Source organism: Anomalospiza imberbis, chromosome Z (genome assembly GCF_031753505.1).
Source record: "Anomalospiza imberbis isolate Cuckoo-Finch-1a 21T00152 chromosome Z, ASM3175350v1, whole genome shotgun sequence".
Taxonomy (NCBI): domain Eukaryota; kingdom Metazoa; phylum Chordata; class Aves; order Passeriformes; family Viduidae; genus Anomalospiza; species Anomalospiza imberbis.
Window position 1 is genome coordinate 70,037,663 of NC_089721.1, and position 14,312 is coordinate 70,051,974.

General features: G+C 39.0%; 1 long non-coding RNA gene across 1 annotated transcript; it reads left to right on the plus strand.

The window, feature by feature from the left end:
- Window positions 1-1,429: 1,429 nt before the first annotated feature.
- Window positions 1,430-13,508, plus strand: LOC137464949 (uncharacterized). Its single transcript, XR_010994497.1, has 3 exons — window positions 1,430-1,825; window positions 5,081-5,257; window positions 12,923-13,508. It is a non-coding gene; the product is annotated as an uncharacterized lncRNA (long non-coding RNA).
- The last annotated feature ends 804 nt before the right edge of the window (window positions 13,509-14,312 follow it).

A 14,312-nucleotide genomic window follows, 5' to 3' on the forward strand; every position in this document is an offset into this window, starting at 1 on the left:
CAAATCAACCGAGCCAGAAGGAGGGAGTCTCTCAGCTCATTCCTGGGGTCCATTTTGCCATTCATCAATAAAATTTATAAAATTCACACTTTTATAAGTAAATAAGATACTAAACGAATTCCTAAAAGCCCAAAACAAATGCATGTACTAATTCTAGTGAAGGCTTACTGCTAAAAATATTTTATTATGCTTATTGTTTCTTGTAGTAAACCCCGTTATAGCTAAAAAAAAAGAAGTTTATATATTTTAATTTTATTCCAACCAGATATTGGAATTTCAGGCAATTTTATACATTTAAATATATTTATACTAACATACATATACATTTGTGTGTGTTTAAATAAAAAGATATTAATCTGGTAGAAAATGGTGGCAAGATATCAGCCTAAATGTGAGATCCCAGAATAGCAAACCAGGTGTTTCTGCATATTTCTATCCACAGACATATATAAGAGAGATTGATTGCAGTGAGGAAACATATTGTACTCTCAATTTTACAGGGCTTATATAAAATATGAGTGAAAAGAGATTTTTAAATTTATGAAAGCTATTTTGCCTGCATCTTATCAAAGCAGAGGGAATGGTAACATCCTAAGAAACATGTGTAAATGCTTCCATAACATTCATTTCAATTGTCATGCAATGAAATAACTCTTCCACAACAGCATTTGCTGTCCATGCCAACATGCTGCAATTCTAGGGAAAAGATTTATAATCCCTCAGGTATTCTCTTTTAGCTAAGTGCTATACAGAGCTCATTTTATGGCCCACTATTCTGAGTTAAACTTGGATAATCACCTTTGCTTTGCTTTCCTCGTTAGCATTATGGGCTTGATACTCAACTTGTTGGGTTCAGGCCTCTTCAGACCCAACACCTGGCTCAGAGCCACCCCTCCAGTGAAAATCAGAATAGCTACAGGGCTGCTTTATCTGGTGCCAGCTGGAAGGACTCCTGCAGGACAGCTCTGGCTTCTCAACATGCGGCTCATCCAGCCACAGCTCTGCGTCCTTCGGGGTCTCCTCCTCTGCTGGGGCCGCTCCTCTTCTCCTCCCCTGCTCACCAGCATGGCAGAAACTGAGAATTCAGGCAGCTGAGTGACCTGCAGGGTGCTCCAGAGGGTGTGAGTGGTGCCTTGTTGGGACTACCTAAAAACAGAGACAAAATAAAGGGAATAAAAAATTGTTACACTTGTTGAAGGGCCTTCAGGTACATTTTGGGCAGATGAGGCCCACCAAGGGGCTGCACCCAAAATGGACAAGGGGTCATGAGTTTTTATACTTTTATAAGTTTGGTCCAGTTGTATATCAGGGGTTAATCTTCCAATTACAGCTTCAGGTAATGAAGTCATTTACCCCATGTTTTCTCCCCCCTCAAATAAATCACTTTTGTTTACGTCTCTCAGGGCCTGAGGCACTGAGGTGTCCTTTATTCCCAAGCCTGGAGAGGAATTCTTGTGTCTGACCAAAATGGGAAAGCAATATCCAACACTCTATATGGAATTTAGAGTTATACTCTAAGGAATTGCAGGATTACAAATATATAAAAAATACAAAAGCTAAAATCCTAAGGCACCATTAGTGTCAGATATTGTTCAGGCACTGGGTTTCCACTGCAAAAATTCCCTCTCTCCTGGTGGAAGAGGCTGTGGGGAACACAACTGCTCGTGGCACGCGGGAGAGTTGTGCTCTTATCTCAGCATCATGGAATATCTCAGCTTTCATTTGCTCTCCAGTGCAGCCAGCTGATGCTGCTGCTAATCTTTTAATGAAACATCAAGGTTCATAATTCTTGCTGCATCCTCAGGCAACGTGGGACCTGAAGGAGGTACAGATCAGATCTTACAGATGTGTTTCTTTTTGCATGCTGTGGGTCTCTGAAGAATTTTAGACATCATGCGGTGTTATATGTTGTGATTTGGGTTTTTTCTTTTTTCCTGTGTGAATGTAATTTTTGTGCACACCTTTGTGAAAATACCAGTGCTGTAAAAATTTTGGCTGAAGTCTTCAGAGTTGAAAATATTAGTGGGGCGCCTCACAGGAGCTACAGTAGGGCCAGAGTATGAAGTTAAACTGCATCTCTGAAAACAGAGACACTTTGAATTAGCTTTCTTTCCTTTTATGTAAAGCTTAGGTGCAAACAGGCACCTTTCTAGCAGTTAGGTCAGTTTACAGCTTTAGGCTTATCTCACGACTTGCTCCCTACTCTAATTTTTTTCAGTTCTGTGGGGACAGTTAATTTCTTCTAACAGAAACAGGCTAACACTAAAGAACAATTTGGTTGTTTATTAGCTGAATGAAAGGCTTTGGGCACTAACTCAGCAATCAAATTTCTCTGCAGCAACAGTTTCACCTCTTACTCCTGTTGACTGGAGCAGTTACCCACACATTGTTTTCCTGATCTAAACTTTAATGAAAATTTCTGACTTCAGCAATGAATCAGTTCTTACCAGTGGGTCCACAAAGCTTTTTCATCATACAGCTGCATTACCATTATAATGTTGCAAATTACGGGTTGCTCAAAGAAGTTGTGACTTGTTGTGATGTCCCAGCAGAGTCTGTTCCACAATGTAATTATGAAGGCACCAGAAAACTGCATGGCCAGGAATTTCAGAGGGCTTTCCCAGGCTGCAAGCTTGAATTGTGCCTGCATCCTCCTGCTTCTGCTTGGCAAAGGGCAAACAAGTACACCAGCACAGTCCTTATCACTTCTTTTTTCTGCAGTTTCTTTGTTTCCATGCGCACACATTCCTCCTCCTTGTTTGCTGTTTCACCGACCACATGCATCATCCCTGCAATTTTTACTTGGTTGCATTGCAGAGAAAATCATATGGTTCCCATTTTGGCAAAATATTGCTTTACTTAAGAGCATTTTTGAAAAGGCTAGATGGGGGAGGGATGGATGTGAAATCCAAATGGCATTTTGAAAAACTTAAATAATTCATGCTGGTGACAGCTGGGCAGGTCCATAACTGCAAAGCAAAAAGCTGCTGTTGGAAGGAGTGAAATATCAGAATAATTTGTGACATTTTTTCATTAGTTTCTACTATGCTGATAACAACGATGGCTTAGTACACAAGTGGAATTCAGCATTTCTGGGCTTTCAGATAATTTTGCTTTCTTTTAACCCTACTGTGAGACTGAAATGACATTACAGTGTGGGAAGGACACATTTATGCTAGAACAAACATCTTAAGATGAGTATGTGCTAAAAAGCAGACTGTTATGTCCACATGGAAATAGGGTCATAGCTGTCTTTACATGATGATGGACTTCATTAAAAAAATAAGTTTTACACCTTCCTTTAATCTGCATGGAAGTAGCTGGGCCAGTTATTAAAATCATTTATTTACCTGCACAACAGGTACATCATGCCATAAACTAGTAAACATGCTTCAGTTGTCTTGGAAATACACACCATCCTGACCTCCCAAGGTGCTTTTGGAAGAGCCATGAAGACTCAGTTTTAAAAGATTTCAGTTTCAAACTGGAAGACCCTCATCTTACAGGCAGCACCTGCTCTGTTTTTAGAAAAGAATACAAAAACAGGCTCCAGAGCTGCAACATTTATGTGGAGCCTGCTGCAAGATGTAAAAACATGTGGTTGGATATCTAAAAATGTTTTGTCCCATGTAGCCACCCTCAGTCCAAAGCACTGCTCAAAAGGCCTAAAGAAATGTCTTCACATGACCACTGGTCCAGTAGGGTTTCCCTGCTGCATGTGTCAGTGGTTGAACACGATGTTTGATTCATCCTAAAAAGCACAGGAAAAATGCTTTGCAGCCAGCAGGGTGGAAGAAAAAGGACACACAGCTCCTCCTTGGATGATCAGTGCAGGGCAACCTGAATCTCCAGCTTTGTTTCAATACTGCAGTTATCCACTGTGCATAATGTCTGAGTGGAGAGATTATCTGCCTGCAATGCTCTGAGGGGCAGAGCTGTCCTTTGCAGGTGCAAAATAGCCCCAAAGAAATCTAGTAACATTATTTATGTGGTCAGATAAACAACAGTAGCAACAGGTTCTCATTTCCTTGCACAAGGATAAACCATGGAGAGAGTGGGATTGGACTCTCCTCTTATCAAGAGGGTGGAATTCAGTTCCATCTGCTCCTGAGTTCCTGATACTGAGGGAGTTGCATGACCACCCGTGGAGAGGTTGTTATGGGGCTACCTGCTGAAGAAGAGTTTTCCAGTCTGCTAAGGGCAGATCTTTCTTAACCTCCTTTCCAAATAGTGTTAGGATTACAGCCTCTTTGAAATCCAGGCATCTTTGGCACTTCATTTAGAAAGAAAATAATTTTTTTTTTTTTCTCTCACTCTTACATTGAGGTGGCTCTCAAGATTTATTCCTTATTTGGTTGCAAGATAGAAGCTGTGAATGAGAAAATCAAGAAGTTCAAGTGCAAGTGCAAAGTGCTGCACCTGGGTCGGGGTAATCCCACACATGAGACAGGGAGAAGAATTCATTGAGAGCAGTCCTGTGGAGAAGGACTTGGGGGTTCTTCTGGTGGATATACAGGTGGACATGGGCCAAAGAGCTGGAGCCCATTTTCCATGAAAATATACTGAGACTGTTGGGCTTCAACCTGGAGAAGAGAAGACTTCAGGGAGACCTCATTGCAGCTTTCCAATACCTGAAGGGGGCTTATAAAGAGGACGGAGAGAAACATTTTACCAGGCAGATAGTGTCAGGATGAGGTAAAATATTTTTAAACCAAAAGAGAGAAGGTTTGGATTAGGTGTTAGGAAGAGTTTATTTACTTTGAGGGCAGGGAGGCACTGGAACAGATTGCCTAGAGAAGTTTGGGATGCTCCATCCCTGGAAGTGTTCCAGGCCAGTTTTTTTGGGGCCCTGATCAGCCTGGTCCAGTGGAAGGTGTCCCTGCCCATGGCAAAGGAGGATCTTTAAGGTTGCTTCCAAACAAAACCACTCAATGACACTTTAATTAATTCTATTCTAAAAACCATGAGCACGCTAGATGGCAGATACACATTACCAACATCTAGTTTTGGTCTAATTAAACAGAATTAATATTTCAAATCCTCATCCCTTTAGTGCAATTGTGCTTATTTTTAAATTTAGATGTGGGGCCTACAAGGTGTCTGAAGAGTGGTTTGCTTTGACCTGCCTCCATGTGAGTGCAAAACCTGTGCAGAAGAAGGTGAGGTCAAAGGCATCTAGGAGGCTGCAGAAACAGAGCTTTAAATGATCCCTGCTTATCCTTCTATGTTCAGGAGAAATTACTCAATGGCCTCAAAGGTACGTCAGTGTAAGTGTATGACAAACACACCTGCGGACAATATAATTACATTTGATGGTAGTTAAATCAATGAGCATTCTCTAAAGAATGCAAAGGATTAGTGGCAGCCCTGAGTGCTTCCAGATAGACAAGTACACATCAGGGGAGCTTTCATCACAGCACAGATTAAAGAAATGGGATTTCATTGCGTCTTGTTAATTGTTTTTCCATAACAAACCATGTCATATTCAGGAGGGCTGTTGCAGTCCATTTTCTGCATTGACATGCATGCCATGATCCTGAGGAAAGCAAAACACCTCTTAAAATTAATTATCACTTACTGGTATTTCACAAAATTAAATGAAAGCGGATTAAGTGGTGGAAGGGAAGCTACTTAAAGATTTACTGCAACTGCTATGACTGTGGAGGCCAAACTGTGAGCATCATATCCCACACCTTCTTCCTTCCTCTTGAGCCATGAAATATCCTTAGCTAGTGCAAGTCAAAAACAGTTCTTTCAGCCTCTATGGAACTTCCACTGCCATTTCACATCGCTTTCCAACATGACCTAGAAGCCCCTTCAGAGAAAGATGAGAGCTGAACAAGCTGACTGCAAGTCCATTGTGTAAAATAATGAAATACCCAGACAGACAACATGCCTGGTTAGCTTTTCCTGCACAAAGAAAAGTATTTTTGATTCAGCCCCAGAATTTGCAAGGGAGCAAGTTGGTTTGTTTTCTTACAATTTTCCACATTAATCCATTTAGGCGAGGATCAAAGTTCTTCTCCAGCTCTCCACATCATAGTATGGGTGTCCTCCACCCCAGAATACCTTCTCCTGCTTTTTTCTGGCTCCCCTGTAGCCCCAGTCAGTGTCCTGGCTTTCAGGGGATGGTTTGCTTTTGGATTCATTTTGAGTGTGTTTTTATTTGCTCTGGTGCATTTGTTTGAGCTCAGTTCATGAACAGGAACATTCTGAACGTAGTCTTGTTTGCTCTTCTGCTCCCTTAGGACTCTGGAGAGTCTGACTCAAAAGCAAGTGAGATAATGTTTCTTTCTTTTTTTACTTTTTTTTTTTTTTTTTTTTTACTTTTTTTTTCCCCCTGGGCTCTCTTTTGGGTTAGGTTTTATTTTGCTCAAAAATGATTGCTCTGGAAAAGAGACAGGTTTAAAACAGCATTAAATGAAGCCTTCTGTTTATGGAATTGGTAGGCTATGATGATAAAATCTTCTCTTCCTGGGCCCCTCCTGGGGTCCAGGGACTGATGATAATGGGAGAACCTCATATCACCATGTCCGTCAGATGTGTGGACACCGTGGCATATCTTTAAATGTGAAAACTACATTTGAGGAATTTAGTGTAAGCTACAAAATGGCAAAACACACACCGAGATGATTGTTTTTGTCTTCTTTGCAACAGCTAAAGCAAGATAGTGAATTATCAGTTTGCTTCCCCTGGACAAAGTGTGGAGGAACAGCAGAAACAATATTGCCACCTCTCAGGAACTCCACAGGAAGGTTTTTTTTTCTGAAACTGAAAATCATGTGGTGGCACAAGTAAAAATGAAGTCTCAAAGATTTCAGCCTCACCTGGCAAAATGTATTGCAAAGAGTTGCCAAGCCTGTTTTTTTCACATCCTGATGCTGGGGATGGAGCTGGAAGCTTTCACATCCCTCCACTTTTCTTATTATGGCACAGGAAGGAAGAGATGAGGAAAGCTTTAAGAGGCAGAATTTCCTTTTGCTGCAGTAGTTTTCCTGGAAGGATCCCAGTCACAGATGTGCCCTTTTGCCCACCAGCCTTAGCCAAAAGAGGACAGGGAGCAGAAATCCTGCTGGTTTGAGTGGAGGAGTATGGGAATAAATCACACAGACTCAATTTTCTTAATGGTGGAAAAACCTCTTTATTTACATGACTGAATTTTATACAGTTTTACAGACCTCGTGTGGGACTCCAATTGGTCAGAAATTTTCCTGCCAATTACTTTTATTGATTAGTAACAAGTTGTTATTCTGTATTGACTGGTCAAACTCTCAGGGCATACATGCAGGGAAGTTGTTTGTGAGAGATAGTTTTCATTTTTCTGTCTAACAGTGTGAGACCAGTTTATACAGGTGTAAGTTGTTTTTTACCTAGGAATAGATTGTTATGGTAATGAACTGCTCACAACAGGATTGCTTTCACATGGGAACTTGCAAAATCCTAGCTTTGACAAGGCCAGCCACTGATTCCAGTAGAAAAGGCTTGACTTGATGAAGCCTTTCTTTATGATTTTTCTACCTCACTGCAACAGAGGAGGACCAAACTGCAGACAGGGATGGGGACAGGGGACATTAGATACTCACAACTGTGAGGAAAACAGACACATGAGACTGGGAGGGTGAATACCATCTAACAAGCGATAGGATCATGTAAGAGGGGGTAATTAATCTGATTTTCCCAAAAATGAAAAAAGCATGGGTAACATCTGAAAGTGACAAGAGTTCAAGTTGTGTCTGTGTGTCAAAGCCAGAGTTTTAAATTTCTTATTGGTGTGAGCAAAACCCACTGCAATATGTGTGGATGCTGGAGGGAAGTGGTGCTGGGAAACAATAATGTGAAAAGCTAAAAAGAGACAGGGAACAATGCTTGACATCTAAAAGACTTCAGCTCTGCCTCTTGGGCTTTTTTTCCACTCTTCAGGGAAAGCAACTAGTGTTTATAGGCCCCTAAAGTGAGAGTCACTGCAGATCCATCCCACTGAAAAACTGTCCCTGTGTCCTAAGTGGCCCACAGAGTTTTCTCATCCATGACAGGGTCACCATCAGGCTCCAGAAATGTTTCAGCAATAAAGCAACCATCCTGCAGAAAACTAAAGCTTGAGAAATAGGCGGGAATGGCAAATGCAAGCATAAGGGTCAGAAAAAGTACAAGGAAATTGTTGTCCAGATAATTCATGGAGTGCAGTGAAAAGCACACATGGATGCATGTGGAGATGTTTTCTGGAAAGTCAAAAGTTGATAACAAAAAGCCCAAGGCAGTGAACCAGCCAACCAACCAAACAAAAATCCCACACCAATAATAAAACCCCCAAACCAATAATAAAAACCCCAAACAAACAAAAACCAAATGCAATCAAAACAAAAACAGACAAACAAACAAACAAAAAACAGCCCATAATCCACACAAAGTTAATTGTATGATCATCCAAAGGAACAGTGAATGTGTGCTGCCTTTGATGTTTTTACCTAATCTAAATTTCTGGCCTTTATAAGTTCTCTTTTGGTTTTTCTTCACTCAGAAATTCCAGAGAATATTACATCCATCAAGCTCTAAATTCTTTGCATTTCACCTTTTAATCAACTGCAATGCTCAATCTCTAGATTCCAGAACATAAAATTAGGTCAGAAAAGGCAAAGAAAAAATTTCAAGAAAATTAGTGCAATCTAAATGAATGTAAAGGTTATCAATGTCACAATAGTTTAACAAATTGCATGGTTATTTATTAGAAACAGTGCTTTCTGTTTCTAATTGAGGTAGGACATTCCGTTTGATTCCAGGGTTGTTGGAAGCTGTGGGGAATTGGTGAATTAAGTCTGAATTTTTCCCTGGGTCCTAACTTCACTACAAAGAACTGTGAATTTGATCTGCTACAAATGTCATGATGATGTTTTTAAGACTGTGTGATCTCTTTTACTTCACATTGTCATATCAGAAATCAGGATGTGGCTCAGCTCTTTCAGGTTTGCTAACCCAAGAATTAGGGTTCATTACTTAGTTTTCTGCCTTCATCTTTTATGGAGATGATGCAGAATTCATCAGATGTGATTTTCCACTACTGCACATTCAGTATCGTCAGTTGCACCTGTGAAAAACAGGTGTAAAATCCTAAAATTATGGAGTTAAAATCCCTTCACAACAGTGGAAATGACAAGTGCTGCGCTGAGGCCAGAACATTAATTTTGAAAAAAAAAAAAAAAAAAAAGAAAAAAAAAAAGTGAAGTTTTTAAGTGCAATTTCTGCAACACTGTAAAACTTTGGAAATTCTCAGGAGTGGTTGAGAACTGGGGTTAAACATTTGAGTGTCAAGCACAGAAAAGCAGGAGCCCTGAACTACAACTGCAAATACTTATAACAACATTTCCTTTGGTAATTTAGTTTGAGTAGGGAATGAAGGGCAGGGTGTAGAACAACTCTTTTGACAGTGTCCTGTGATCCTGACCCCTCTGGTTTTGGCAGGTATCAATAACAGTGTGCTTACATAAACAAAAATAAACAAACAAACAAAAAAGAAAAAAAATTACATGGAGGAGCAATGCAGTCTCCCTCTGTACCCAAAAAAGCACAAAAACAAATGGCCACTCATCCTGTGGTATAGCAACATACCTCTGAGTGATTAATGAATTTTTTTCAGTGTAACAGCCAGAATAAAGTAGTTGGGAGGTTCTGGCTTGCCTTGACTCACAGCTGAATATGATTTTTTTTTTTTGGCAAAACAACTAAAAATGTTTTGTGCTGACTCAAAACATTACATCAAACTGAACTGAGTCCTCCCTGCTCCCGCAATGTAAAAAAATGATGAGACTAATTTGAAATGTATCTTGTTATTAAGATACTGAACCCAAAGTATGCCTGGCTGTGAAAAAAACAAACCCTCAGTGGTAGACAAAAAACTTACAATTAAATTTTATGCATCTGACGTCCAAGCCAAGTGACTGGGCAAGTTTCAGTAGCACCTCATCAACTGAATTTTAAAGTAGTAGAACAAATATAAAACATCACAGGGAAGTTACTTTTATTGCCCCCTTCAATTTTTCTATTAAAACAATAAAACTAATAAGAAAAACATAATAGGAAAGCTTCGAAAGTCTTGATTTTGAAGGGTAAATGCAGAGTTAGTGTTCTACTGTCATACAACCACATTCTCCGCTCTCTGCAGAGACAGACAGACATTGGTTAAAGCTCTCTTTATTTTCTCAAACATAAAACCACAAAAAATTCCTTTAAAGTATACAATAACCACCTTGCTGTGGAAAAAAACCTCCAGACTGGTATTTGCTCTTCTGTGTAAGATTATTAATATTAATGTTACCTATTAGAGTAACACAGTGCTGTGGGGATTTCAGACGCTGATGGTGGCTGGGATCTTTCCAGCTCAGAGGCACAAAATAGTTTCATTTCGAGGTCCAAAAATGCTTTTCTTAGCCAATGTAAAAAAAAAAAAGATACATTTGTGAGGGGGCACACTGCGCAATGGTAGACAGGAAGGAAAGACACATGGTCAAAAAAACCCCCTTCAACTAATTTGAAAGACCTCTGAAAAACTGTAGCACTTGAAAGAGTGCCCGTGTTTCATTTGGGTTTATTTCTGACATCCTGGCTGCTCCTATTCCAGTGCCAATTCAAGCTCTTGCATTGATGACCATAATTGCAGGATTGGATAATATCTGTGGACAAATGATGGTGTTGTAGAGGCACTGAGAAAGGGAAAATTTGTTGTACCAACAATAACAAGAATGACTACACCTAGGAAAATATTTCTTTTTCTTAAAGTTAAAGAATAAACTTTTTCTTTTCCTATTTAATTATGAACTTTGAATTTCTCAGGTAGCTGAATTATTGCTGATTAAATTTATTCTCTCATTTGTAAAGAAATGGATTGACTTTTTTTTTGTGGTCTTTTACCCACACCTAGCTTTTACATATGATGGAAGTATTTTCTCTTTTTTTTTCCATTAATTCTATGTGTCACTTAAGAAGGAAAACAGCTCAAGTTTAAAAACAGAAATAAGCTAAATACCCAATTTCAGGCAATATCTAAAGCAGTTTTAAATACAGTGTCCAGATATCATCAACTGTTTTGATGTCAGTCATTCTGCTGTTCTGGCAGTAAAATTTTTTACTTGAAAGCTTAAGTCCTTCTCAACTTTTTTTGCTAGAATGTTCGAATCTCTGCTAGAACATTTTGATCTCTTAAGCCCTTCACCAATTGTCCTGTATTTCTCTCAGTGATGTAGATAATTCTGAAGAATTATTCCTGAAGTTATTGCTTGCTTATGAAGAAGCAGTAAGCTCATTTTCTTTTGTCCTGTATAATTAATACACCCAAAATAGTTTTCCCCCTTCACTGGGTTCTTTGGTGCAAATCCTTGCATCTAAAAATTTGTCATTAGGGCAAGGCAAACAGAAATAATTTACTTCTGCTCTAATTAATCCTTCCTTGCTCTGAATGTTTGGAAAACCAGAAATTATTGCTTCTGAAAAATCTCATATATTGTTGTGGGGTTTTTTTTGGTTTTTTTTTTTGGTTTTGTTTTTGGTTTTTTTTTTTTTTTTTTTGTTTGTTTGTTTGTTTTTTTTTTTTTTAAATAAGATGCAAATTTTTCATCATTGGAGAAAAAGGGGCAAAAAGGGACATGCTAAAGCAACAGATTTGTTAATTTTTCTTGGAAGATATATGTTCTTAAGCTTGAACCAGGAACCATGTACACTACTATCTGCACCATAATAATGACTATTATTTTAAATAATAAGCCTATCCGCATAAAATGAGCATATTGGGATATTTTGTTTTATAAAGAGATCTCTGTTTAGCTGTGATTACTCCTCTGATATATGCCATTTTGTTCTGTATAACTGCAAATACCTTACTGAAGAGATTAAAAATCCCACGAGTGATTTTTTTTAATATGTTTGTGAAAGATGTGATTTTCATAATTGTATCTTCTGCAAAAGCTCAGATAAGAAAATTACCTCTTGGGGTTTGTTTTTTGGTTTTGGAAGTTTTTTGTTTTTTTGTTTGTTTTTAATTTGGTTTGGGTTTTCTTTTAACTATGGAAATATGTTTTCAATATACCCATTAACTAACAAAGGAAAAAAAACCCAGTCTATTGTGCAACTGTGTTAAAAGCAGGTCAGTTCTTAACAAATGTGTTTCAAACCAAGCCCAATTTTGCTGTAAGCTGTAAATACCATCTGTTGGAAGTGTTTTGCATGATGTGGATATAAAAACAGAACCAGCAATTAAAGCCTGAGGTGCTTCCAATTTTTAATGTATATATTTGTGACCTGCAGACTGCCATTGGTACCCATGAACAAGGCCGCAGTTGGTGCTTTCAATTGATAATTGACTGGAAGGGTAAAGGTTATTCATTGAACATCCTTCTGGGTAACAGTAGTTTGTGATGCTGAAATTTTGGGTGCTGATGGTTTAAATTCAGATATTTTGACTTTTTATTTCATTAATGGGCTCAGAGCATCTTTGTGAAGCTCAAGACTAAGCAGAGTTTGGGGACCCAAGCTGAAGAGAAAAACAGTTGTTAGTGCTGCTGTGCTTGGCTTCTAACAGGCAAAAGGAATATAAAGATGTGAAGATGACACAGACAAACACAATTCACAGCAAATTGAAGGAAAGAAGAAATTCAGAGTTGGGAGGTGTTCAGTTTTTTGAGAGTTATTGGTTGTTTAGCACAGATTAGTCAGAGACTTGCTGCTGTACCACTCTATTAAGCTCTTTTTTTTTTTTTTTCTTTTTTTTTGGTGGAGAAGAAAGACAAGGTGAATTAAAAAAAAAAAAAAAAAAAAAAGATTATTGGACAAAACCAAATCTCTTTATTAGAACCATATCCTCTGCCAGAACTGCACTTTAAAGCACCTGGATCATCTTTGTTCTCACAATATGATTACATGACTTTTTAATTTCCAGTTAACTCTGTGAGTGGAAACATCTTGGTGGAGCAAAGCCAGAGACAGACTGCCATGGGACGTTCCTCATCATTCCTAGGATAAAGACCTCTGCATTTCTGCTGCACACTGTTTGAATTGGCAGCTGGCTGTGCCCACGCAAACCAATCCACAGGGGTATTCCAGCATGTGCATGAGATAAAGCCCCCACTGTGAAAGCCTGCCAGGAGCAGGATGATAAAAACCATCTGTGCCTGCAAGTGTTCCTTCACTGAGTGCACTCAGCAGAGCTTCAGATATTGCCTCTTTGATGGGGGTTTGTTGAAGGAGCTTCAACGAGGGATTTTGTGTCTTGGTAGGGGATAAAATGTGCACTTGCACGTGTAATCATGTGTGAAAGTAGGTGGTGGGAGTGTGCAAAGCAGAGCCAGATCCTTCTCAGTGGTGTCCAGGGAAGGACAACAGGCAGTGGACACAAAAAATTGTGAAACACAGAAACAGTGAAACACAGAAAATTCCACACGAGTGCAGAAACACCTGACCACCCAGCTGGACATGGGAACAGCTTCCCCAGAGAGGGAATCCGTGGAGATTCTCATTCAAACCCCACCTGAACACAGCCCTGATGGGACTGTGGGGTTGGGGATGGTGGCCACGTCCAGAGGTTCCTTCTGAGATTTACAGGGTCCCAGGACCATGTTTTGGGTGCTCTACACACCTCTGAAAACAGCAGAAGTTGTGCTGTTTGCAACTCATTTCTGAGTCTCTTTCTGAGGGCTCTTCATGAAAAGTCAACAACTCTGAAACTGAGCTGTAACCTTCAGCTCCTTTTCTGTTTTTAAACAACTTGTCTTCAGATTTCAGGTTAGTCCAGATGCTTTCAGTGCCAGAATTACCCTCTGCCCCACCAGAAATTTCATTTGCATTCCTCCTCCTTTCTGAAAATGTCAAGACTTAACAATGCAGGCACAGCAATCATAACTGTGGAATGCATTACTGTTATTGTTGTTGTTATTATTACTATTTTAGTAGCACCTTGTTTAGCAGAAGTATTCTTCTATATCCTTCCCCTCTCCTTTTTTTTTCTATTTTTTTTTTTGTCTAAAGGCAGGTTGAATGGAAGTTCCATAAAAATACACAAAATATTTTTAATTTAGGGAGAAAAAAAATCAAACATCAATATATCATTGGATTTTTTTGACACTGTTCCATTTTTATGAAACTATTTATTATTTAAAAAAATGAATAAAAATGAATGATAGTTTACAATGTGTATTAATATTCTGGATATGGATCTAGTTTCTTCTGTGAATTTCACCTGTTTATAAGAGTAAAATGCTGACCAAAGGTGAAGAAATAATACTAGTCTGAACAAATAAAATCCAGATGCTGTTGCCATATTTCTCCTTTTT